The sequence below is a fragment of the Phacochoerus africanus genome, chromosome 2 (assembly GCF_016906955.1).
Source record: "Phacochoerus africanus isolate WHEZ1 chromosome 2, ROS_Pafr_v1, whole genome shotgun sequence".
Taxonomy (NCBI): Eukaryota; Metazoa; Chordata; class Mammalia; order Artiodactyla; family Suidae; genus Phacochoerus; species Phacochoerus africanus.
The window spans coordinates 261,884,410-261,911,069 of record NC_062545.1 but is presented as its reverse complement, the minus strand read 5'-3'; the positions used below and the strand labels follow the sequence as shown (position 1 = coordinate 261,911,069).

Here is a 26,660-nt window from a genome sequence, read left to right as displayed (position 1 = left end):
TCTATCTATCTATCTATCTATCTATCTAACTAGTCTTCTTTTTTTTCCCCCCATATAACAACTCTCTAAATTTTGAAGTCTGCAGGTTGCAAAATACTGATTTCCTTCAGGTTCTAGTTACAGTTCTGGGGTACTATTCCTAGCATTTCTTAGCCTCAGTTTCTTTATCTGTAAAATGTTTATAATGTCACTACTTTTCTCATGTGATTGTTGTGAGGATTAAATATGATACTGCTGACTTGGCCATAAAAAAGAGTGAAATAATGGAGTTCCCACTGTGGCTCAGTGGAAAGGAATCTGACTATTATCCATAAGGATGCAGGTTCGATTCCTGGCCTCTCTCAGTGGGTTAAGGATCCGGTGCTACCATGAGCTGTGGTGTAGGTCACAGACAGGCTGCATTGCTGTGGCTATGGTGTAGGCTGGAGGCTACTGTTCCCATTCAACCCCTAGCCTGGGAATCTCCATATGCAATGGGTATGGCCCTAAAAAGACCAAAAAAAAAAAAAAAGAATTAAATAATGCCATTTGCAGCAACATGGATGGACCTAGAGATTATTATACTATGTAAAGTTAGAATGAAAGACACTCATCATATGATGTCATTTACATGTGGAATTTAAAAGAAGGATACACATGAACTTGTTTGCAGAACAGAAACAGATTCACATTTTGAAAACAAACTTATGATTACTAAAGTGGAAAGCTGGTGGGGGGAGGGATGGATTGGGGGTTTGCGATTGGCATATGCACAGTGAGGTATATGGAATGACTGGCTAACAGGGACCTGCTGTATAGCACAGAGAACTCTATCCAATAGTCTGATGTAGGTCTAGATGGGGAAAGAATCTGAAAAGAACATGTATGTGTATATGTATAATTAAATCAGTTGGTGGTACAGCAGAAATCATCACAATATTGTACATCAACTATCTGCCAATAAAACTTTAAAAAATGAAAAAATACAACAATGCTTATTGTGAATCCTCAAGTGATCCATTTTCTTCACTTTAAAGAGGGGAGGAAACTAAGAACCACTGAAAGGGAAGAAGTTCACCAGAGGTCATGCTGGCCATGAGCAGAATCTTGGACCAAATGTCCAAACTTCTGACACATGCTATTACCCTAGGCCACCTGCAAAGCATACTGCTTTTAAAAGCTGCATTAACCTCTCCTGAAGACTTCTGAAGTGCAGCTTCAAATAGATGACTCCTCCTGTGCCTTTCCCAGCCTCTCTGCAACCGGTTTGTACCAAGTTTCCTGATGAGAGAGTTCAAGATGCCAGTACCCCAAGGAGACCACCTGCTTTCCATAGGCTGAGAGCAACAATGAGTAAATGGCTCCCTGGGTCAGAGAATGAGGTCATAAGATGTTGAAATGGGAGAAAAAGAACTCCCAAATGGCCTCCTTAATTCCTTCTAAGTCCCTCGGAGATACTGGCCTGGGAAGGCAAGACAGCAGAGAGCACTTGAGTTCTAAGTCTGGTCTGTAAGGACTGCAGCGCATACAGGCTGTGGTGGAGAAGCTGGGAGCCATGAGTGAAGAATTTTTCCAGCGTCTTTGCACCGATGAGGGATGGGCACCTAGGCCAGCTTTCCAGTCTCATCACTGCTCAGGATTACCGAGCACTTTCCCACTTCCTCGCTTTGGCGTGGGCATTTCTTCCCACCCCAAGCACCGTCCCTCCTTTTGCCACATATTTAAACCCTTCTCATCCTAGTGCCATTCTGTCATGACTATCCTGATCCCAGCTAGAAGATACTTTGTGGTAGCTGGCATCTTTAGGGGACATTTGTTGTTCCCTACCTGTGATAAGCATAGAAAATTGTTCTCTCCTACTAATATATACGTTCCTTAAGGGGCATGATCTCTGAGTTAGCTCTGTCTTCCTCAGCATCTAGCAACGTGTTTTGTTTGTGCATAGGAGGCACTGAAACATGTGTGTTGAGTGAATAAATGAGTGAAGAAAAAGATGTGAGTGTGGGTGGGTGAATGCTCTAAGACCATTTAGTGTCATCAGGATAAATTATTGAGGATGCATTTATGTGTGTGTGTGTGCACACGCACGCATGTGTGTGTTCTACAATGGAATTGTAAGGTAGAGTTTCTCACCATTGTGTGTGGGTGCTATGAACATTCCCCAGGGAGTTTATATCAAGTACGGAGGCCTCACCACCAGAAATTCTGTTTAAATTGGTCTGGGCTAGGACCTGGGAAATGCGTATATTTAACATTCTGTCATTTCTAGTGATTCTGATGTGCTGACATGGTTCAGAACCACTGCTGTTAGCTTTTTGATTAATAGAAAGACAGTACATGAAAGTGCCAAGTAGAGTAGCTGGTCCAGGGTAGTGCTTTATAAATGCATATAAGCACTTCCTCTCCTCCATCCTCTGGGGGGTTGGGAGTTTATATTAAGCCTCTTTCCACTGTGCAGGGAGCTGAGCCCAAGGGACGCGTTAAAGAGAGGGCAGCCCATGTTTCAGTGGCGAAGATGATCTCATGTCTGATGAGCCAGCCCAGAGAATGAATGTTATATGCTCTCAGAACTTGGGTAAAACCTTCGGAGACTAGGGTGTTTGGCGAAGACTCTGTGAATAAGGCTTCATTGGAGTTGGGCTTCAGCGCGTGGGCAGAATTTAACAACTTGGTGAAAACCGAGCCATTCTCCAGAAGGACATTCTGGAGAAGGAACATAGCATCATCAAAGACAAGAGGCTAGGGGAGGGTTCTTAGGAAATGGGCATGGTGCTGAAGACTTGACTTACATTCCTGACCTTATCTAAGACTCCTAGGAACTATTTCTACCTCCACTGCCCCGCTTTACATGTGATGGAACAAGATTCAGAGAGGGCAAGCGGTTAGCTCAAGGTCACACAGATAGATTAGAAATAGGGATTTGTCTGAGATACTGAAGGCTGATAAAGGTGTGGGTGGACACCGCATGCAGACCAGTCTACCTGAGTAGTCTATCTGGATGTGGAGAGGGAATAAGAGGCAGTTAGGTTAGAAAGACATGTTTGGCCCAGAATATATGGTACCCCAACGTCCCTCCAGGTTTTGAGCTTTACTTTGGGGCCCACAGGAAGTTGAACATTTTTTTAAATTTTGTCTTTTTGCCATTTCTTGGGCCGCTCCCGCAGCATATGGAGGTTCCCAGGCTAGGGGTAAATCGGAGCTGTAGCCACTGGCCTACACCAGAGCCACAGCAATGCAGGATCCGAGCCGAGTCTGCAACCTACACCACAGGTCACGGCAACACCGGATCCTTAATCCATTGAGCAAGGCCAGGGATCGAACCCGAAACCTCATGGTTCTTAGTCGGATTCTAACCACTGCGCCACGATGGGAACTCCGGAAGTTGAACATTTTTGAATGACATCACAAATGCAGCTCCAAGTACAGAGAGCTGAGTTAGCAGGGTTGGCAGGAGCCTTGGGGTAAGTTACTGAATCCACAACGGGTTTAATGAGGAAATTGATTTTATCTTTCCTAAATTGCTGGGGAGCAAACCCAACATTTCAACCTCTTCTAGAAAAAGAGGTGAGTGAAGCATCACCCCAAGAGGGTTTCACAGTCTTATTGCAGAGTGTTTCTCTAGGGGGCGTTCAACAGAATTTTTTTTTTTGCTGAACACCTGCCACGTGCCAGAGCCCGTGCTGAGAGCTGCAGAGAAAGAATTGCACCAGACTCCCTCCCTTTCTCCTTCTTCTACCATCCGTGATGCCCTCGGAGACCCAGATGGAATTGACTCATCAGATACTTTCCATTATCTCCCCGCCATCTTTTCGCTGAGCTGAAAATGCGCAGAATTACCTTAACATTCCCAACTGGGTCTTATTTTCCAAGCCTCTTTCATCCGTTGTCTTGCTTTCCTTTGAACTACATCCAATTTATCACTTTTTTTTTCCTTTTCTTTCTGGAAACATGATGCTCAAAATTGAACACAGCCGTCCAATTAAGTCTTAACCACAGCCAACTAGGGCATAGTAATTGTCTAGCTTGTTTTACATGGTGGAAACTTATTAATAGGTAGATGGGGAGGGGGACACGGGTATACTTGGGCCACTTGATTTTTTTTTTGAAGTAGCACATGCAAAGGTGGACAGCAGAAACTAATGAGCTATCAGCTGCCTCAGAAATACGCTTACTTAATTTTTTTTGGCGTGTTTAATTTGGGAGGGTTTTGCAGTCACTTATTTCATTACCTTGACATTTTTATACCCCTGGTAACAATTTTTTTTTATAAGTTAAGCTTTTACTTAGGTACAGTGTAAAGCTGTTCTTGAGATGAAAGCTGTTATCTGATTCAGAGCTTAATGTTGAAAAGTTCTCAAGCTGGTGAATCTAAAGACATCCCCTGCATAATTGTGTACTTAGAATTCAGTAGCAGTGTAGAAGAGAGAGAGAGCTGCATGTTCTGTCTGGAATTACGAAAAAAGACAATTTATTTTTAAGTGAACTGGGGGAGAAGGGGGGGAAGACTGCAATGGAAGATGTTTAGCTGAGTTACTGAAATACCATCTGGAAGCTTGGCTGGCAAAGAAGAGAAACCCTAGAAGGAACCAGAGATGCGACAGGGGAGCCAAGAGAGGACCAGCCCTCTCTGGGAGACGTGGATGCAGTCTCAGCCAGTGATGTGAACTTTTACAGAGAAGAGGGCGTGAGCTGTGGATAGAAAGGCCACCTTATTTAATTTTGTAAGCAGCATGGTACAGTATACATAAGGGAAAATGGACCATTTTTAAAGCGCACAGCTCAGTGGCATGGAGTACACTCACACTGTTATGTAACCAACACATCACCCATCTCCCGAACTTTTTTCATTTTTTTGCAACTGCAACTCCAATATCCATTAAACAATAATCCCTCATTCTTCACCCTCTAGTCTCCTGGCAACCATCATTCTAAAGAAAGCAGTTTTGTTTTGTTTTGTTTTAACGAGGAGAAAGAGGAGAAAGTTCTCTCAGTTAGGGCTCCACCGATCACTGCTATTTTAGGGAACATCTCCAAACCATTCCAGCGCCATCATTTCCCTCCAGCCTAAGCTCAGTCTTGTCCTTCATGTGGCTATTATCCTACAGTGCCGTCCTTTCTGTCAGCCCTACTGTGATCTCTGTGAGAGCAGGAAGCCTCAAGGTCATTCTTTACAAGTTTTCTGGGTTGGATGGCAGCAGCTAAAGCTTCTTTTTACTTACCATCTGCCAGGCACTGTGATCGTGATCAATACTTTACGTCTTTTATATTTGGCCTCCTTTCAGTAATCTTGATAAGGAGGTAATGCTAAACCTGTCTTACTGATGAAGAAACCGAGCATATGACAACTGAAGTCATCTCCTCAAGGTCAGGTGAAGGAACCATCTCCATTACCATTTTCCAATAGTTTTTCTTCCTCAAGCTGGTCTTCATCAGCTTCTTCTTCTTCAGGAAGATGGGGCTTTCAGACATGGTGTCATCAGGTAGTGGAAATCCATTTCCTTTCCATGGCTGTTTCCTAGAACCCTCGCTCCACAGGGCCATTAATAGGTGTTCCTTGAAACGGAAAGAAATTGTAGGAAGGAACAGCACGGTTCCTATATGGTCTAATACATTTGGAGACATTGAGTTAAATGGAATCTGCCTTGTCAGAGGATGAATTATTCATCCAGTCTGCAAACTTATTTTTCCTCTTTCCATGACCATCTTGTGAACCCAGTACTTCATAGGAAAACTTTGGCAAATGCTGGGAGTGGCATGCAAAATATCTGATGGCTGTTACAGCCTGGACATTGGCCAATCAGACTGGACAGCAGCCCACTAGTGTGGGCACATGGGTGGGTACTGATGGGAGGTGCCATCTGCAGGGCATCAGGCCTCACCTTAACAAGTCAAGCCTCTTTGTAGATTGTCAGTTCAGGGAGTGGGAAGCAACCAAGCAGGCCAGTGGTCCAGGGGAAAAAAGGAAATTTCTCTTTCTGAAATGGTTGTTGGGGCTGTTCAGGATGTATGGATTTTTTTATTTTTTATTTTTATTTTTTGTCTTTTTAGGGTCACACCTGTGGCATATGGAGGTTCTCATGTTAGGGGTCGAATTGGAGCTGTAGCCGCCAGCCTATGCCACAGCCACAGCCATGCCAGATCTGAGCCATGTCTGCGACCTACACCACAGCTCATGGCAATGACGGATGCTTAACCCACTGAGTGAAATCAGGGATCGAATCTGCATCCTCATGGATGCTAGTTAGATTCGTTTCTGCTAAGCCACCACGGGAACTCCCAGGAATGAGCTTTTGTTTATCTGACGTAACCCCCTGTTAATCTAAAAGTGGAGGTTGGGTTGCCTCCAGTCTCTTGGGGTGGATGTTTGCTAGCTTTCATTTTACTGTGGGAGGAGGCAGGATGGGATATTGGAAGGAACACTGGACAAAGCCAGAGGGTCTGAGCTCTGCCTGGGGCTACATGGTGACTGGAGGCCAGTTTGCACCTTGATGGTCCTTGACTACCTGTCTTCATAGTGGAAGGGGTGGCTTATCAAAGTATCTTCAAGCTCTTGTCTCTGACAACATCACCCGGGTGTTTTACTTTTGCTGATTCTCATCTTTAGTTAAGTGACCATACTCATTCTCCACCCTCTAGTAAAGACAATACATGTTTTTTCCTTACCTGTCAGATGATGCTGCCACAAAACCAAAGGCCCGACTTTCGAATTCCACATCTGTCCAATTCTCCTCCATGCTTGAGTCGAGGGAATATATTTTTAATATTTATTAAAGGGCTCCAAACCTCTATAATCTTCATCTTTGATCCTGTTAAATATTCTAAACTCCCCCCGCCCTTTTTAAAATTTAAACATGTTTGACTGGTCTAATCAGGGGCTGATGTGCTTCACTGGCTCTTTCTGCATCTTCTGAGGTGAGTCAGGAGAAGAGGAATGAGGCTTATGGGAGGTATTTAATGCTCATGTCAACTCCATTTCTACTTTGTCCAAATTGAAGCCCTCTCACCCAGAAAACCCCACCCCTGAGATCGATGCTCAGGAAATGATCCTCCCCAATGCAGAGCTATTTCTTTGGAGACCTGAATCACCATGTTATTTGCAAGGGTGCAATACTGGAGATGCACTTACTGTATAACACAAAGAACATGTTTTAGTAAATAATTTTAACATGTTAATTTGATGCAGTTATTGAAATTTTAGTCCTGAATAGGACATAGTTTTTTTTTGGGGGGGGGGAACCTCTATGGCCGAAGGTACATAAACTCCAAAATGGCCTATACAAAGGATTGGGGGGGATGTGGACAAATATGCTTGGTCTATTGATTAGAGTAGTGACATTATGGGATTATGGATGAATTTTTTTTTCCTGCCAGTTTCTTTTATTTTAATTGCAACATTGTTTATACAACATTTAGAGCCTGGGAAATCATATACTGTATACAGTAGAGTAAGTATTGACTTTAGGATCAGACAAACCTATATTCAGGTACAGATTTTTATTACTTTTGTATGTAGGGTTTTAGGTTAAATCTCTTATCCTTATAGAGCTTTCTGCATGGAAAGTGATTTCTTTTCTTCTTCTCAAATCAAATCAAATCAAATCAAGCTCCTATATTATTATAAAAATAGATATAATTATCAAAAGCCTCAGAGTTTGACCTTTGCTCATTTCTGACCATCTATGCTTTAAAGCTATCCTGTTCTGGAATTAGTAGGAAAAACAGGACAGCACCATAATTCCAGGTGTGAGTCCTGGCTCCTTGAGGTCTTGACCTTGGGTCAGGGAACTCTCTAGCTTCAGTTTTCTCATCTGTTGGGGTTTGACCTGGTTAGTAAGCAACATTCCTCTTTTTCTTGCCCAAGTTCAGAACGAGCAGAGAAAGAGACATCTGAGTCAGAGAAATTGAGATCAGAATATTATCTTTATTCCTGCAAAGTCTTTTGGAGGCTGTGACAAGGATGCATAGTAGCCACAGCCTTCCTATGATCCAGATCTTTCCCTATCAGCTGTGCCTAGCCCCCCTCAAAACCTCAGGAACCCAGGCATCGGGGTGGAGGGGAGACAGCCTCTTCTAAATTCACAGAAAGGGGGAGCAGATTGCATCCTCCTTGCAGGCAGCAGATACCAAGAGAAACAAGACTTGCTGATCAATTTCCATCTTCCAAATATACCCTTGACAATTCAGTGGGGTTGTGCATGTTGTTTTTTATACAGTAATTGGCATGTAATTAGCATATAACAAGCAGTGGCCGCTACTGTCTGTTTCTACTGCCTTCCACAGGTAAATGACTGGGCTGGAAGTCTTTGTGAATGAATTGCCAGACCAATGTGGCCACAAAAAGAGGCTATCTGGTACAGGGTTAAAAGCAAGGCCTCTGAAACTAGACAGATTGGATATGAATCCTAACCCCACTACTTCCTGGTTGCATGACCTTGGATGACTTGCTTAACCTCTGTGTATCTTAATTTCTCCATCTATAAAATGGGGATAGGAGCAGTAAGTATTCCTAGAGGCCTTACGAGGATAAAACAAGCTAACACTTGTAAAGCACTTAGAGCGGATCCTGGCACATAGTAAAAGTGTTTGCTGAGTATAAATAAGTAATGACAACGTAGATGCTTATTATAGGACCTCCCCACTCCACAAGATCAGTGGATTTAGGGCATAATGATGACATGCTGGACCATCTTTATTAATGAGCATATTAGAGGGATTTTTTTTTTATCCCTCCAAAATCTTTCATCCCTTTATATTTTGTTGGGAATAAAAAATAACTGTAGCTGGCAAAGGAAATGATTCTGAGTTAAATTGCCCTCTTTAGTATGTGCAGGGTTTTAGATTTTGGGTCCATAGCCTTCTTTCTCCCTCCCACCACCCTGCATTTCTTGGTTAAATTCCCGGCAAGATGAGGATTATTTATAATTTGGCCCTAACTACAGCCCAGCAGGAGAACATGTTAATGAGTTCATTAATTAATTAGCTTCCATTTGCATAGTACTTTAGCATTTGCAAAGCTCTTTCAGATTCATTATTTCGTTTTACGATCACAGTACCCCAGTAAGGAAGGAGGAAGGGGCCATCCAGAATTTTCAGACAAGGAGACGGAGGCTCTCTGAGGTTAACTGGTTGGCCCCAGACAACTTACTCATTGGCAGAGCTGGGAAACAAATGCAGGCCTTCATTCATTTTAGGCAGGGACTGTGGCATCTTACAGATCCTCATTTAAACCCTAACTCCAACCTCTATTAGCTGGGTGATCCTAGTCAAGTCACTCAGCCACAATGACTATTAATTTTTCCATCTGTAAAACAAAGTTAAAAATAGTATCAACCTCTTTAGGACTAATCTGAATATTAACCAAGATAATACACAGAGAGCACACACTGTAACTGCTTTGTCAGTGGTGAGGCCATTATTATAAAGAATGACAAGAAACTTCTAGTAAGTATAATATGGTCCAGACTACCAAAGCATCACATGCAAAATGCAATGGAAGAAGGAAGGAGGAATAAATTGGGATACGTTTTATGTGGAAGAGAACTGGGAAAGCGTCTTTGGGCAGAGTTGAACCATAAATGTTTCCAGGCAAAGGTGAAAAGAAAATTCCAGAGAGCAACAGTGATGACCCAAATTAGAGCAGGGGGAAATTATTTGTTGTCTTTTGGGAAACGATAGCAACATGGAGGTTTGGTGCTGGTGGTGAAAGTGATGACGAGTGTTTAGAAGTGGATATACCATAAGATGTTTAGTGGATATGAAGGTCATTAGCTCTCTGGCATAGTGATAGTGTTAGGTGTCTAGTGATGAAGATAATGATTATGTGCAGGGCACAGAGATGGCGTAAGATATCTAGTGGTCGAGGTGATGGTATGGGTATAGTGATGGCATAGGGTGTGCCTAGTGGTTGTAGGGGGGGCAAAATTTTCCACCCCAGGGAGTTCCCATTGTGGCTTAGTAGTAAGGAACCTGACTAGTATCCATAAGCACGCGGGTTCGACTCCTGGCTTCGCTCGGTAGGTTAAGGATCCGACATTGCTGTGAGCTGTGGTGTAGGCTGGCAGCTGCAGCTCCCATTAGACCTCTAGCCTGGAGACTTCCATGTGTCATAGGTGTGGCCCTAGAAAAAGTTTCCACCCCAAAATATGTCTCTTTGGCATGAGGATTCTTTTAGGCTGACTATTTTTAAGAAACAGAAGACCCAGGAAGTTTTTTTTTTACCTCTTTCTTAGCCGCCTAAAGGATTTAGATCAAGAACTTGCTGGCCTGGAATAGAGCTAAACCCAGAGTTATCTACAAAGATGATGGGCTAGGTGTAGTTGGACCTGGAGATGAGAGTCCACTCTGTATCCTGTTTTCTCTTCTTGACCTGGCAAACATTTGATTACTAAACATTTGCTTTTCTAGCTCCAGATGAATTGTCTTCCTCCCCTTGGAAATTCCACATGACTACCCAACATGCTGCTTTGTCATATTACTAAAGATTGCATTTAAGGTGAGGGCTTCTATCATTTTGGTAAGTTGCTCAGTTTCCCAGATAACATGTTAATCAACTTCCATTTGATTTTCTCCTGTTATTCTGTCTCCTGTCAATTTATTTCTTAGACCATCCAGAAGAACCTAGAAAAATAGAAGAAAATTTCTTTCTCATCAACATGGTTAAAATGTGGGCGAGAGTGTGGGCATGGGGATAGAGAGACTCCCATGATGAGTCAGCATGGCAAGGATTAAATTATGAAAGTCTTGGAATCCATGACAGTAGGTTTGTGCTTTTATGGGAAATCATATGAATGATACTTGTCTATTTTTTGAAGAAAAGGAAATGATTTTATCTGATGTATGTTTCAGAAAGATTATACTGATTGCAAATGCATGGGAGGATTGAAGATGAATCTTTTCTATCATAGGAGCAATATTCCTGGCTTATCCCGGAATGTCTTTTAAAGAAGAACACATTTTCTTTCTTTCTTTTTTTTTCTTCACTTTAACATTTTACTCTGTATTTTTAAGTGTCTGTTTGATTTTTAAGCCTGGAGGGTAAGGTTTGCAAGTATGGACTTGAAAACACATAGAGTCTTCCCATCACCCAAAGATTTAGATTCATAAACTTATAGAAATTTAGGCTAGCCTGAGAATTTAGGGAACTCTAATTCCAAATCCTCATGGGACAATTTGGTTAACCACAGTCTTCATGCATTTTTCTAGGCTTCTAACTCTGCACACACGTGAATTGGAAGCTTTGACATGTCCTAGAGCCATCTGGCTATGCAGAGGACAAATCACATTCATGGATTACTGTTAGATACCTGAAGGGCATCAGAGCCCACACATCCCAACATCTCCTAGGCTATAACATAGAGAAACCAAAACACCTATGACTTGAACCCAGCCTACACCCAGGTTGGGACTGGAACCCATGGATTTTTAATTAGAGTCACTCACCTGGTGTCTGGACTTACTGAGACTCAGGCTCTTTGTGTCTCAGTGAAGAGTAATTTATCAACAGACAAAGCGATAGGCAGGGAATAGATTTATTAAGATAGGACACTTGTGAGGGATTCAAGCAGTCAGGTAAGAAGGCTCTGCCCCAAGGATTAGGTGGGCTACATTTTTATTTTTATTTATTTTAATTTTTAATTTTTTTAAATTTTTAAATCTTTTTAGGACCACACCCACGACATATGGAAGTTCCCAGGCTAGGGATTGAATCAGAGCTGTGCCTGCCAGCCTACGCTACAGCCACAGCAATGCAGGATCCAAGCCGTGTCTGCAACCTATGCCAGAGCTCACGGCAACACTGGATCCTTAATCCACTGAGCGAGGCCGAGGACGGAACCTTGTAGCTCATATATACCAGTCAGGTTTGTTACCACTAAGCCAGGATGGGAACGCCTGGGCTACATTTTTATAATCCTGTGAGTGTGGCGAGTGGGAAAAGACTGTCTTCTTCCTCATTCTTCCAGTGGACATCAGGCTTACATCACTAGTTCCTTCTTTGTATTGGGTGAGGGAGTATTTGACCCTATGAGATTAAACTAGGACTGTGCTGGTGCTTATTCGAATCAGCAGAAGGGTGGTAATATATGCTGAAATATGTGGAATCATCTCAGGTTTCTAGATAATGAGAGTCTCCTACTTTGGAGTGTCATCTTTCCTTCAATTCCTGTCCTTGGTCCTGGGGATCATTATCTTGCTGAACTTGAACACGGGCCTCATTTTATTTTTCACTTAATGACTTTAGGCATATCTCATGATTTTATTTATGGTTTTACAGTTAAGCGAGTGTGCTTCACTCCCCAACCTTCTGACGACATTCTTCAGCCATTATTATCTTACAGGGGTCTCCCCAGATTCCATAGGTTTCCCTCTCTATCTCTGGTCCCTTAGTGGGATTTCCACAACTACCTGTGTAACTATCCATCTTCATCCTTATCAATAGCACCTGGCCAAATAATGGGGGGGGGATGCCTCATCCTAAATCCCCAACTCTGTCCCTCTTCTGTCCCTCCCCCAATGCACATACATGTGTGTACTTATTCACACACACACACACACATGCACACACACACGCACACACACACACACCCCATATGCTTTTATATTTTGGATAGTCACAATTCACATGGACATATTAAAGGCTCTGCAGGGAAGACAACAGAAACAGCAATAAAACAAGAATACAGCGTTTCTCAAACTTAATTAAGCATAAAAACAACATCTTTTTTTTTTTTAAATACCTTTTTCTATCCTGCTTTGGTGCATTCTGATTAATCCATTTTTCTTTTTCTTTTTCGTTTTTTGTCTTTTGTCTTTTTAGAGCCACACCCCTGCAGCATATGGCGGTTCCCAGGCTAGGGGTCCAATGGGAGCTGTAGCTGCTGGCCTGCACCACAACCAAGCAACACCAGATCCGAGCCGCATCTGCGACCTACATCACAGCTCACAGCAAGGCTGGATCCTTAACCCACTAAGCGAGGCTAGGGATTGAACCCACAACCTCATGGTTCCTAGTCAGATTTGTTTCCGCTGCGCCATGACAGGAACTCTCTAATCCATTTTTCTAATCACCAGATGAGATCAGTGAGTTTGCTGGAGCTACAGAACTAGTTTATTGCTACTGTGCTGATGAGAATCCAAGTTCGATGTCTGGGTAGTCTCATTTTTGTAAAAATATTCCAAGTTCTGGGCCTCCTGGCCTGAGTTTCCATTATGAAGATATATTTGGGAAAGTGTCAGGACACACAAGAGCACAGCTATCTATCAGCTATGATTGTATGAGTCGCTGGAGAGTTTTTCTCTCTCTAAGTAACCAATCTGTGCTGGGACTCTATTGTTATAAAATGTCTTGAGGAGTGAGGGTTTTATTTCTGTCTTATCTGCGTCCTGTATTTGCAGTTTCTGTTCTGCCTAAACAAATTATTCTTTCAGAAGATGAACTACTTGTCTTTTTTTTTTTGAGTAGTACATTGTTTAATTGTTTTTTAATAAAGTCCATGGGAGAGACTCAAACTATAGTTAATCCTTTACGAAAGCAAAAGCATAATGGGAACGTTACCACCCTCTCTTCTGAGTCTGAGCACATTGCCATGACTGCCACTTGGACATCACTGGTTTGGCAGAGACAGGCTGGACGCTGACCAGTCCTACTTCTTGGACACAAAGGAGATTATATTTCCCAACCTCCTTTGAGGTTAGCTTGGGACCATGTGATTTCGTTCTGGCCAATAGGGTGTGAGGTTGAAGCAATGTTACTCCACTTTCAGTCCTGATTTTGCAGTTCTTCTTTCTCTGTCTTCCTTTTCCTGGTGACCATGAAGGTCTTGTGCTGAAGATGGGGGCAATCCTGGGTGGAAATTCCTAAGTCATTGCTTGAGGAGCTCCACCAGGACCCGCTCAATCAGAAGGAATTGGAGAAGAAACAGATATTCAAAGCATGAATCCACTGAGATGTTAGGGTTTATCACTTAACTCCAGTTTAGTCTAACCTCTTCTGACTAATACAAATAGCACACTTCCAAATTCCATTGTCCCTAATATATTTGAAGATTGCCTTTTGGATGGAAATCTTTATTCCTTGAATTACAAGCATTTGCATAGCACCTTATAAAGAAAGTCTTGCATCTCTTCTCTCTTTGAGCTTCCCAACACCCCTTGAGGAGACTCAAGAAGGAGTTCATCATGCCTAATTTATTAGGTGCCGCAGTCATGGCCTAAAGAAGATTGTCTAAGATAACTCTGGGGGTCAGTGTCTCATCTGAATTCTGAAGTCAGGCTTCCTGTCTCCAACTTTAGTGCTCAGTCACCCTATTCCTTTTGCAAAACTGGCATGGAATTAGCAGGATGGTAAAGCCAGTCTGGTTCATCCAAAATGGCTCATTTCAAATTACCTGTATTCTGAAGTTAGGAGGAATTTAATTATCAAAACGTTAGAGTTAATGGCATTTTACAGCTAAGGAAAACAAAATACTTCCAGCATTTTCTGATATTATTTCACTTTCTCTGCTATTTTTAGGGGATGCTTCAGAGATTAAACAAGCATTCTCGGCTTATTTAAAGACTAATACCAATTTGTATTTTGCCATTTCCTGGAAAATGCAAGGACCTTAGAAAACCTCCTTTTATTCACTTTACTCATGTGCTCTTTCACGGTGTATTCTCATTTTGTAAATATTAAACCTCAAAAGGAGTTATTATTGCTGTCATTATTTTATACATCTAATATTTATCCCATCACTGCTTCTGTCTTCTTTCAGCCTGCAGTATATCCTTCAGTATTTCTGCAGTGAAAATCTGTTTATGAATTATCTAAGTTTTGTTTATTTGCATTTGGTTTTATTTTGCTTTCATCTTTTTCACTGGATATGGGTCTTTGATAGTTACTTTCTTTCAATCTTTGAAGATCTCATTCTATTTTCTTCTAGTCTCAATTACTTCTGGCCAGAGGTTAACAATAATTCTTATTGCTGCTCTTTTGAAAATAATATGCATTTTTCCTCCCCTTTGACTGCTTTTACTTTTTAAAAACTTTTCTTTGGGTTTCTTGTCTATCACATAGGTTTTTTGTGTATTCATGTTGGTGGGATTTGTAGTATTTCTAGAATCTGTGGCTTGATATCACTCATCAGTTTTGGAAAGTTCTTGGTCAAAATTTCTTCAACTTCCATCAAATATTATTTCTGTCTATTCTAGTACTTCAAATGTTTATGATTTGTCAGAATTTCTTGGGATATGTCAGTGTGTCTTACTCTCTTTTCTCTATTTTTTGTTTGTTTGTTTGTTTTGTCTCTTTGTGCCTTAGGTTAGATATTTTCTTCTGTCTTATTTTCCAATTTAATAATTCTCTCTCATGCCCTGTTTAATCTTCTGTTAACCCATCTATTGTGCTCTTAAATCAGTTATCGCATTGTTTTCATTCTAATATTTCCATTTGATTCCTTTTTATGGCTTCCAGTCCTCTGCTGAATTATCAGGGATTGAGCTCATTTGAAGATGGGTTTTAGTCTTTTTAAGAGCTTCTTGGCTTTTGTTAATGGACATTATTTTCAGAGAAATTTTTGGTTCATAACAAAATTAAGAGGAAGGTGCAAAGATTTCACATGTACCTCCTCCTCCTTGCTCACAGGTACAGCTTCCTCCACAATCAACGATTTGCACCTTTGTTAAAGTAGATGATCCCATATTGACATCTCATTATCTCCCAAAGACCATGGTCTACATTAGGGTTCAGTATTATATAAACATTTTATACATTTGGACAAATGTATAATGACCTGTATCCATCAGTATAATTTTATGTAGTTTCATTGCTTTTAAGGGCTTCTTTAGTGCCTATCTATTCTTACTCTTGGGATAGAACCTTTCAAAGATCCCAAGAGAAATTTCCTCCTTGGCAGGCCATGAACTCCAATTTTAATTACTCCAGCCCCATAATACCACTCTGTTCAGCTTCTTGGCCTCTCAGTTGCCACTTTGTGATTATCTTCTACGCCATTCAGATACCCCTTTAGACTCATCAAATGCCTCTAGAAGTAAAGTAGCACCAAATGGTCAGCTCACCTCTCTGGACTTTCCTTCTTTCTGGAGTCTCAGCCTTTCAAGTCTTAGTAGCTCTCAGATATCTTTAAAAGTCAGTATTGTTTTTACACTTTTTTCTTTCCTTTTTTCTTTTTAGGGCTGCACCTGTGGCATATGGAAATTCCCAGGCTAGGTTGTCAAATCGAAGCTGCAGCTGCCAGCCTAGGCCACAACCACAGCAACGTCAGATCTAAGCTGCATCAGCAAACTATGTTGCAGCTTGTGGAGACATGGGATCTTTAACCCACTGAGTGAGGCCAGGGATGGAACCCGCATCTTCATGAATACTAGTTGGATTCTTAACCCACTGAGCCACAATGGGAACTCCACAATTATTATTTTCATAATTGATCAAGTTGATATAATGTTGCAGTTGTTCTCCCTAGTATTGTTGGTGTGAAACAAACTAGTCCACCATAACCAGAAGCAGAATCCCCTTTTCTCAGCACTTTTTGATAAATCTTTATTTAGGTTTCTTTCATTCAGTCATTTTCTATTGCAGAATCTCTGGTTGCATTTAAATGTATCTTCACACTGAATTGGGCAGTTATGGCCCCAGAATAGAATTTATGAGGATTGGTATAATTAAGGGAATGCATCTAGCCCTTAAAACCATAGGAACCTACCATGATTCTGAAAACTCTATCAGGTCTGGGAAAGCAAAATAAACTTAGGACAAGGAGAGAGAGAATCATAAACTCAGTATTGGAGTCTTGTTCCAGCCCACATCTGCCAGGTGTTCTTCTATTTTTCCACTTAGACACCGTCCCCTTACTTAGTCAAAGGGAGCCAGAGCTGCCTTTTCATTTGGTAATGGAGATGGGAAACATTCATTAAGAAATATGTCAGGCTAGAATTTAAAGTGGTGGGGGATGGACTAATGATGGGAAGGGAAATTTTGCCCTGAGTTCTACCTCCCAGATGCAGAAACTGAAGACTATCAAACAAGCCATGTTAGTACAAATAAATAATAATGCCAATTTCATAACATTAGTTAATACACTAGTCTACGTGATGCACAAGAACACCAGCTTTGGCTACTTTTCACCACAATTGCAGCCAGTGCTAGCCCATTGTCTAACACGTAGGAGCTGCTCATCAAGTAATTTTTTGCAAGGAAAAGGGATTAGAACTTAGAACCTCTAGGAGTGTTGTTCCTTTCTTTAAGGCTGGAACAAAGAGTATCACCAGGTTAACCCGCTTATTTCCTAAATGAGGGAACTGTGCTTCATATTATGTTGGCTTATTACTGAAAACAGACTATAATAAACAGACAGCAGAACCTTCAAAAAAAAATAGTCTTCTGATTTGCACTTTGTTACGAGGTTTCAAATGTAAAACATAGGTGCACAAAGCTATAGGTACATAAATATCAGAAATACAAGCACACACCCACACAGATAATTTTACCTGAGAACCTGGATATTGTACCTGAGAACCTGGATGAAGGACACTTTGGAGTTATTGAAAGATATTTTGAGTAAATCATCCAGGAAGCAGAGGAAGCTGCATTTCCTAATGTATCTTCTGGTGTCCTGGGAAGACAATAAGAGCAGACTCGTCTGAATTTTTTTTTTTTTTTTTTTGCAGTGGGTTTGAGTATATTGGTTAAAGGCAAACCCTGTATTTTCTTATTGGATGATTACTCGTCATTGTTTTGATAAAACTATCTCTGTCTTTCAAGGGAGAATCATATGCTATCAAAGTAGTCTGGCCATTGTCTTTTAGGTGCATGTAAATGAGGGCTTAAAAGAGAAGATTATATTTAAGTTAAATGTCAAGTCTAATTTTTGAAATGGAAACATCTCTTGCTGTCTGAGGTTAATTATCAAAATGTGGATCCCAACAAAGTAATTTTATTTTAGCCAGCACCTGTAAGTTCAGATCAGGAAGTGGGTTTGGACCGACTTTTTCTTTTTCTTTATTAGATTCTCTGTGAAGAAAAAAAAATGAAATTCCTCATTTGAAATTTGTATCAGATGATACTTTGCTGACATATTTTCTGCTCAAATCAATGCAGCAGCACCCTGGCTAATTTGGAATGGAGTTGTTTTGCAACAATTTAGAACATAGCTTGGGAATGAGCTATCCAGCCAGCCTACATTAAAATTAATTTGATAAAGTATACATTAGCACCCTTGACAGTTCTTTGAGCATAGACTTAATAGATCAGGGTCTGGGGGGCTCAGCCAGTAAAATAAAAACCTCTTCTCTGAGATGGAGAGAGAAATTCGCCATCTCAGTCTCCCACACTGCGGGACTAAACCCTTCAGCTATCAGCACAGTACATCAAATTTAAGAGTCTTTAAATATTAAATATCAGTGTGCACCGTGGAATGTAATAAACCCACTTTTCAAATAATGTTTCATTCCCCGACATCAAAATGTGTGAAGAGTTTTCTTTTAAATATACTGTAGAAGTTAATTAAGTTCACTCAAGTTTATTGCATGGATTCTCTAAGACTACATTGGGATATTTACGACCCACCCAGAATGCAACTCCGTGAAACTTTTGATATGTTGATAAGTGATAAGGATGTCATTTGAGGTTTATTTTTTAATAATAATTTAATTGTCATTGTAAAATGCCTCATAGTTAGGACAGATTAAATTGCCACCAAAACCATTACTAAAATTCATAACCTCTATAAATGTAAAGTGTTTGCTACTGTATCATAAATAACAGCACTTGTTCCAGGAAAATGAGGTGCCTGAAATAAATTAAGAAAACCAAAACATATAAATGCATTAGATTGCAACAATTTCTGGTTGCTGATGGGAACGTAGCCGAGTGGGGAGGTGGATTCTTCTACTGAGCAAGGGTTACTTATGATGTCAATAAATCCTGGGTCTTGGAGGTTTTCTTCAGTGTTATTCACCTTATTGGCACATTTGGAAGGTGCTGCCTTTCTTGACTGAGGGGAAGCAAGAGAATCTGAGTACTTGGAAGAAATTACATCACTAGCAAGGTGACCTTATCCAAGTAGCCTAGTCTTCTTGAGCTTAATGTTTCTTGTCTGCAAAGTGGGATCATGCTCTCCAATTGTTTGAAGAGTGGAGAGCCAAACTTGGTTTTCTCATGAGGTTCTTTCCTATCCTAATATCCACTAGACTTGTCTGAACAGTCACCTTCTTGGGAAGCCTTTTCTGATTTCTCAAGTAGGATTGAACCTTCTCTCTGTGCCATTCATCTACTGTCATTTGTCATGAGGCTGTTATCATCATCCTCATCGTATTTTATTAAAAATAGTAGTATTTTATTTTAAAACAGTTTCACATTCACAGAAAAATTGTGAGAATAGTGTGAAGAATTCTCACATGCCTTTTGTCCATAAAGTCCTTTTAAGTTTTGCCAATTGTCCAAGATCCTCTTTTTTAATAGAAAAGATCAAGCTAGGATCAGGTGTTGCATCTAGCTGTCATGTCACTCTAGTGTTTTTCCATCTAAACCTGTTTCTTGGAGTTTCCTGATTTTTTTTTCACCTTGAAGTTTTGTATACAATAGGCCAGACATTTTGTATAATCTCTCTCAATTTGAGTCTTTTATAGAGCTATTATTAAAACTCAGAAACTGGCTTTACTCATCAGAGTAGGAGCCACTCAAGGTCAGAATCTGTGCTGTTCATCTCTGTAAACCCTGTGTCCAGCACACTGCTAGACTTAGAGTCAATATACAATAGATCTCAATGGGATAAATATATCAATATATCACCTGGTATATTTGAAAAAAAAATATGTTTTCATATGTTTAAGGGAAGCGGGGCCTGTGAAGGAAATTCTCTTAAATTTTCTCTTTTCACCTTTTGGTACACAGCAATTCAAGGTCAGGGGCAAGGTTGGCTTGGTGTTGGAATGGGTTGCTTTTAGAAATAGATGGAGGAAAAGATTGAAGAGAAGGATTGGCTGATTTACCCACAGAACTAGCATCTGTCTTAAACATATTGAACTGATAAACAATGCAGCTGCTGCAGAAGTCACACAGAGAAGTAAACATGGAAGCCATATGTAATTCATTGTCTGTGTTAATTAGAAATTAAAAAAAAATTACAGGAGAAGCAGAACAACATGCATCTGATCACTGAAGGCACAGGTCAGGAGGGGATCTGGTACTCACCCTGGCTCAGAGATATTACCTGGGCTGACTTCTGCTCGTGAAAGAACTCCGGGGTTTGACAGAGTGGGACAGAAGAACCAGCGTTGGGTTGAGAGCTAAAAGATTTGGATTTCCTTTCTGACTCAGCTACTTTTTTTTCTGTGATCTTATGTTAAATTGCTTTCTTTCTCTGGAGCTCTGTTTCTTTACATGTAAAAATGAAAGGGGTTGCGAGGATCTGTATGTTTCCTTCCATCTCATACAGACCATGACTTATCGCTGGATGGCCAGATGGGGGACCTGTCAAGTCATTTCAGGAGAGTTGGAATATGAGGTCACGGATGTCGGGAAGTGGGGATGACCTAGCATTTTCACATCCTCAGAGCTTGAGTTCACATTGTACTTTTCGAAGTCAGACAGGCTAGAGAATGATTATAAACTTGTGAGACACTCAAGATAAAAGGAGACTGAGCGAGTGAGCAAGAACGAGAAAGTTTAACTTCCTGGCCCTTGCAGCCAATTACAGCACATACCCTCCAAGTCAGGCGTCCCCACTGCGTTTAACAACCCAGCAGGAAGTAGCCTTGAAGAGACTTCATGATTCCTCTCTCAGACATGAAATAAAACAAAAGATTCCTTATTAGTGGGCTGAAAACCTAGGGACAGTAACCAAGAAAAAAATAATAAAGTTATAAAAGTTCTTTCCTTTTTAATAGAATTTTGTGTTAGTATTGTAAATTAATGTAAATGTCACTTTAAAAGAGAATACAGAATAAAATCCTAATAAAGTTAGATAGCACTGCAGGGGTGGTGAGTAAATTGAGAGAATGTCTGATGAGATTTCAAATGCTGCTTTTTAATGTGTAGGCCTTCCCTTCTCCCCGTTTATTAGATGTGCTGGTTCAGAGTGAGTTTCCTGGGCTTGGAGGGACAGCATCTCTAATTCCATATTAACCAGTAGATCACAGGGATTACTGTTTAGCTTTTGAGTAGGTTCTGTTTTTACAAATGTTTTGAATTATTAGTCAATCCCTTTGAGAAAGTCAAATGGAAGATTTAGTTAACAAATGACCCACAAAGAACCTGAAGCTGAGGGAGCTTAAGCAAATTAAAATCACACACACACAAATGAAAGCATTTCCCTGATACATGTCTGTCAGTGCTTCCAGCTTTTGGAAGGTGGAGATTGGCCCTCACTCATATTCCTTTTCAAGCACATCTGCATCATGACCGAGTGATGAATGCTGATAGAGTTAAAGGTTCTGCCAGCATTAGGTTATAGAAATATCTTCTATTGGAAACTTTTTAATCATAGGGAGATTCACATAGACAACTTACATTTGAGACTTGGCTAATCCCATCCTCACTTACATTGCATTAGCATCTCCCAACAACCAGAGGCCATGGGAGAGGAACTTCCTCCTAAGTACTGGAAAATACACCTGGCAGCAGAGCCAAAACATTAGAGGTCTAGGTCTGACTTAGCCATGCACTAGCTGTATGACTTGAGCAAGTCCCTCCTTTGCTGTGATCCCCATTTTCCTTATCTGGAGGAATGGGTCAGACTAGATTCAGTGTGTTCCACTCAACCCTGGTCCCATGAGCTACTTCTTGATAAAAGGGCTCTGTGGTTAAGTATGCTTGGATAAAGATGTGAACCATATTCACCTCCAAGAGATGCCCAGCACACTCCAGTACATTAAAGGCTGTGAAAAGGCTCCGAGGCAAAGGAATCTGTTGAACCTGTAGCTGTGGCTACCCAAATGTATATGCTCTCAGGATTCTGTTTCTGAGAAAAACTCACTGACATTCTTCAGATGTTTGGTGGATCTTTCTTTGGAAGATCATCTCAAAGAGCTCTTCCAACTCTCACATTTATTGTTTGTGGGTGGCTATTTCTCTTTTGCAGATAAGAACATCTGAGACTCAGAGACAACAAATAACCAGATCAAAGATACACATGCATAGGTAGTTAAATCCCCATTTTAGGATCTTAATATGAATTCCTTTCTTTAGCAACATTTATCCTGCAAACAATGGAGAACTACATGGCTTCTGTATTCTATGTAGCCACGTTTATATTTAAAACTGTATGGCAATGTCTACTATATCCAAGTCTTCCTCTAAGAGCCTTCAGTGAAGGCCATCTTGGATATAGGGTAGGATTGGAGCAAGAATGGCAATGGGTTAGGATATTCCCATGTGTTCAGAGCAATGTTTTTGTCTCTCCCAAGTTGAATTAGGGAGAGTTTTTGTACACATATCTCTATGAGGCCCTTCCATATTTTCTTCTTAAATTATGGATTTTAAATAAATATACATATATATTTTAGAATTCAGGGCCCCTAGGGCAGTGTCTGGCACATAATTGGTTCTTCGCATCATTTTGAGACTGGATGAGTGAATCCATGAAGAAAGGAATGAAGAAATACATCAAAAACTAATTGAAACTCTGAGCATTTAAAGCCATGTCTCTACTGTCCCTGCTGCATTGAACAGGATTGCAGTAACATTCCCTGATTATTTGATCTCACTTGTCTGCCTCTGGATCCCATAGTCTTCTGTTATTTTTCAGTTTTGTTTTTCACTTTACCTGGGGCCATATTTTACCTTGGAGATCTTTCCTATTAACACAACACATCGATCCTAAGGACAGACAAGGTCTTTCTTGGCAGTGTCTCCTTTTCTAAGGAAGGATTTGTTTGTTTGTGTTTCTACAAAATTGAAGCCATCCAAGAAATATTTCTGGTGGGGTGGCACTGTGTCAGAAAATAGTACTAGGTACCAAGGGTATGGTGATTAGTGAAGTAAATAGAAGAAGGAAAGGGTGCTGGAATCCAAACTCAGTCTTAGAAGTCACGGGAGGATTTATGCAGGAAACGAGGGCCGCACTGAGATTTGAAGAATAAATAGGAGTTAGAAAGAAAAGGTAAGTGGAAGTGATAGAAACGGAAGAGACCGAAGGCCAACAAGCCTAGATGTGAGAAAAAACAAGGAATGCTTGGGGAACTCAAAGAAGTTCTGTATGGCTGGTGTGGAGAGTGAACAAGGGGGTGAGAGGTGGTGGCTGGGGCTCTAAGCCCTGAGCAGATAATAGTGGGACTTTCATGCCATGCCTGTGTGTGTCTGTGGGCATTGGTGTGGAGAGCTTTGAAGAGTTTCAAGCAGGTAAACGATGAGAACAAGTTGGCACTTTAGAACAGGTTGACGAGATCTACATTCCGGCTGCAGCAGGGATGCTAGATTAAGGCAGGACAAAACTTCAAGGAGCCTAATTAGGAGCTTGCTATAGTCTTTGGAGAAATGATTGTATTATGGGCTAAGGCAATGGCAGAGGGAGTAAAAAACTGTTTTGCATTGAGTGTTTTCAGGAAGTTGAATCAATTTGATGATTAATTAAATGTGAGAGATGAGCGAGAGAGATGAATTAAATATGAATCCCAGGTTTGGGGTCTGACAACTGGGTGGGAATTGATAGACACCACTCACTGAAAATGGAAAAACCAGACGAGGAGTAGGTGTTTCAAGTTGGGGATTTCATGTGCCGGGGGTCTAAGTCTTTCTCTTAGTATTCTCTAAGTATTCTCTTCCTCTTCAAAACCATCTGTCAAAGGCTGTTACTACTTGTTTAAAGAATTTGCCACTAAGTATACAAAGCATAATGTATCAAAAGGAATTTAGATTCCATAGGTAGAAAAGAGACTACTGATACAACCGTGTGTGTGTATCTACAAATGGGTTGGCGGGACCAGATCAATAAAAGAAAAGCATTAGCCATATTTTGAAATAGTGAATAGTTCACCAAGTTTTACAAGTGACACCACTTGCACCTTTGGGCAGTAGAATAAACAAAATAATAAAAATACTTTAGAAGGTCCTCGTGAGCTATTTGGGTTTTATATATTTTGGCCGCATTAGAAAAATAGTGAAATAGCTTCTGCTTTGGTACTTTAGCTCACAATTAAAGTGCTGGCTTCAGGAAGGAACTGTTTAACCCAAGTGTGACTGGGCTGTTTGAAATCCATCTAGGTGCATGTGTCCATAAGGCTGAAGACATTTAGGACAGGTGATAAAAGGCACTATGAGAGAAATTTGGAATACTTTCTCCTGAGAAATAAAGGATGCAGAAAGGGGTGGCGTGAGTGCTCATAAACATACAATGGCTCTTGCAGGGAAGGTATCCTTGAGGTTTCTAGATGGTAAAGTGGAGAGGAAAGAGCTTTAGAGTTGGACACGAATGGGTCCTTGGCTCCAAAACTCTGTAATTGTGTGACCTTGGCAAGTCTTCCAACCACCCTGAGACCAGTTTCTTCATCTATAATGTGGAGATAATAATGACCTCCATTGTCAACCAGAATTGGGTAATAAAGAGAATGTGCTCACTTGTCAACTCCTGTAATTTTATACTTCTACCTCCTGAATCTAATTGATGGCATCTATCTTCTTCTTTCTGATCATTGCAAACATCCTTATGACATCTTATATTGATGATTCATTCCTACCCTAACTGAACATGTGACCTCTTGACTTGCTTTCTCTAGCTGTCTCTGGTGCTATTCACTGAATGATCATTCTAAATCATAGGATTTGGAGCATTCCCTTCATGGCTCAGTGGTAATGAACCCGACTAGAATCCATGAGGATGCGGGTTCGATCCCTGCCTCACTCAGTGAGTTAAGGATCCGGTCTTGCTGCGACCTGTGGTGTAGTTCACAGGTGGCTTGGATACCCATGTTGCTGTGGCTGTGGCATAGGCTGGCAGCTACAGCTCTGATTAGACCCCTAGCCTGAGAAATTCCATATGCCACAGGTGCAGCCCTAAAAAGACAAAATCAATCAATCAATCAATCATAGGATTTTCCCGTAAATGTGTTCATTTTACTGCTGGGAGATTATATTCCCCAGCCTTTCAGCATTTAGGTGGGGTCTTTTGATTAAACTCTGTCCAATAGAATGTAAGTGCAAGTAATGTTTTCTCTATACATGCTAGACCCCTAAGATCTGCGCAAATCTTCACTAGATTTCTCCTTTCTCTTGTCTCTGGATCAAATGCAGGTAATCCAGAGGAGGATGCTATGGCACTAGAAGATTGTGGAGTCATTCAATGGAAGATGCTTGGATACCTGAATGGTTATATGGAGCCCAGATCCTGGTCAATCATCAATGAACTATAAGAGGAGTAAGCAGTAACCCTTTACTGTATCAAGCCAATGATATTTGAGGATAATTTATACAGCCTTTAAACTGACTTCAATAATGATACCTACTCAGTTTTCACGATCTCTTTCAAGGATCCTTGTTTGGGTACCAATCTCTGATCTAACATTTCCCCCTCTGTGGCAAGTCACTCAACCCCTCTGTAACTTGCCAATGGTCGTAACAATACCCTTTACGGGTATTGTTTATGATGTTGATTGAGGATTAAATGAGATAAGCTATGCAAAATATCTGGACCAAAGTGAATTCAACATAAAGACCAGCTTTCATTATGATCACCATTATCATTCCAACTCTGAGACTCCATAATTGCTGATTTTCAAAACTCAGAGCCAACAATCCTGAGAAATGGCCCTAAATGTTTCCCCCACAGTTTTGATGAAACAGTTTTAAAATATAGACTATAAGAAATCCATGGAATGTTACTGATTATAAAAATCACTGTCATGTCTTTCATAAAAACAATCTGATGAAAAGCCAGTTTCGATTGAATGACCATCAGGGTGTGATCTTGGAGGTGAGATGCTGAGGCAGCAGTTATGAGGAGGAGTCGGGCACTGAAGATGACAAACATCATGAGACCAAGTGTTATTGTTATCCTTCATATGCTCAAAACTTTGTCACTGAAATAACACAGACCACTAACCATCTGTTCCCCAAAAGCCATGACTCATGAATTTCATGCTCTTCAAATCTAGTGCTTAAAAAATCATCAAGTATGCAAAGTTGTTCCAAGAAATCCCTACCTACTAATTGTATCCAGTGCTGTTATTTGTTGTGTATTCTCTCAACACTTACTGGGATGTTTTGCTAGCTGTCCAACCAAAGCTGTAATTAACTCAGTTTCCATGGTGTCATGGATAAAGCACGGTCTTTGGCCAAAGACAAAATTGCATGGACTCCTGGATCCAGTCCCATAGTGTGTATTTGAAAACGTGTTATTTCCTTTACCTCCTTCAGTCTCAATGTCACTACATATAAGATGGAGATAATGATACATCTCTTGTTATATTTTTGTAGTAATTGGAGATAATTAATTCAAAGTTACTGGCACATGACAGGCACCCAATAAATAGTGATATTTTGATTTTTGTCTATCAACATCTATAGACACCTATAGATATATTTTTTCTCTTCTGCTATTTTAGAGTCTATAGAATGGAATGCTGAGATAGCTAAATATTATAAGGCTTATGCTGTAAACTATCATGCAGAGTTTTGCCCACAACATCTTATAGTGTGTATACTGAGTGCTTTCGTATGAATACCAGTATATGTTCTCCTTTACATATTTCCATTT

At 40.6% G+C, this 26,660-nt stretch overlaps 1 long non-coding RNA gene across 2 annotated transcripts in view; it reads left to right on the top strand.

The window, feature by feature from the left end:
- Nucleotides 1-26,418, top strand: part of LOC125121348 (uncharacterized) — a 40,249-nt gene extending 13,831 nt beyond the window's left edge. The window contains exons 1-3 of one of the 2 annotated variants that reach the window (XR_007133443.1): nt 10,218-10,471; nt 25,199-25,322; nt 25,838-26,418. This is a non-coding gene — a long non-coding RNA (uncharacterized LOC125121348). Of the gene's footprint in view, nt 1-10,217; nt 10,472-25,198 lie in introns of those variants that run through there. The other variant, XR_007133442.1, reaches the window with a different exon arrangement.
- Nucleotides 26,419-26,660: the final 242 nt, after the last annotated feature.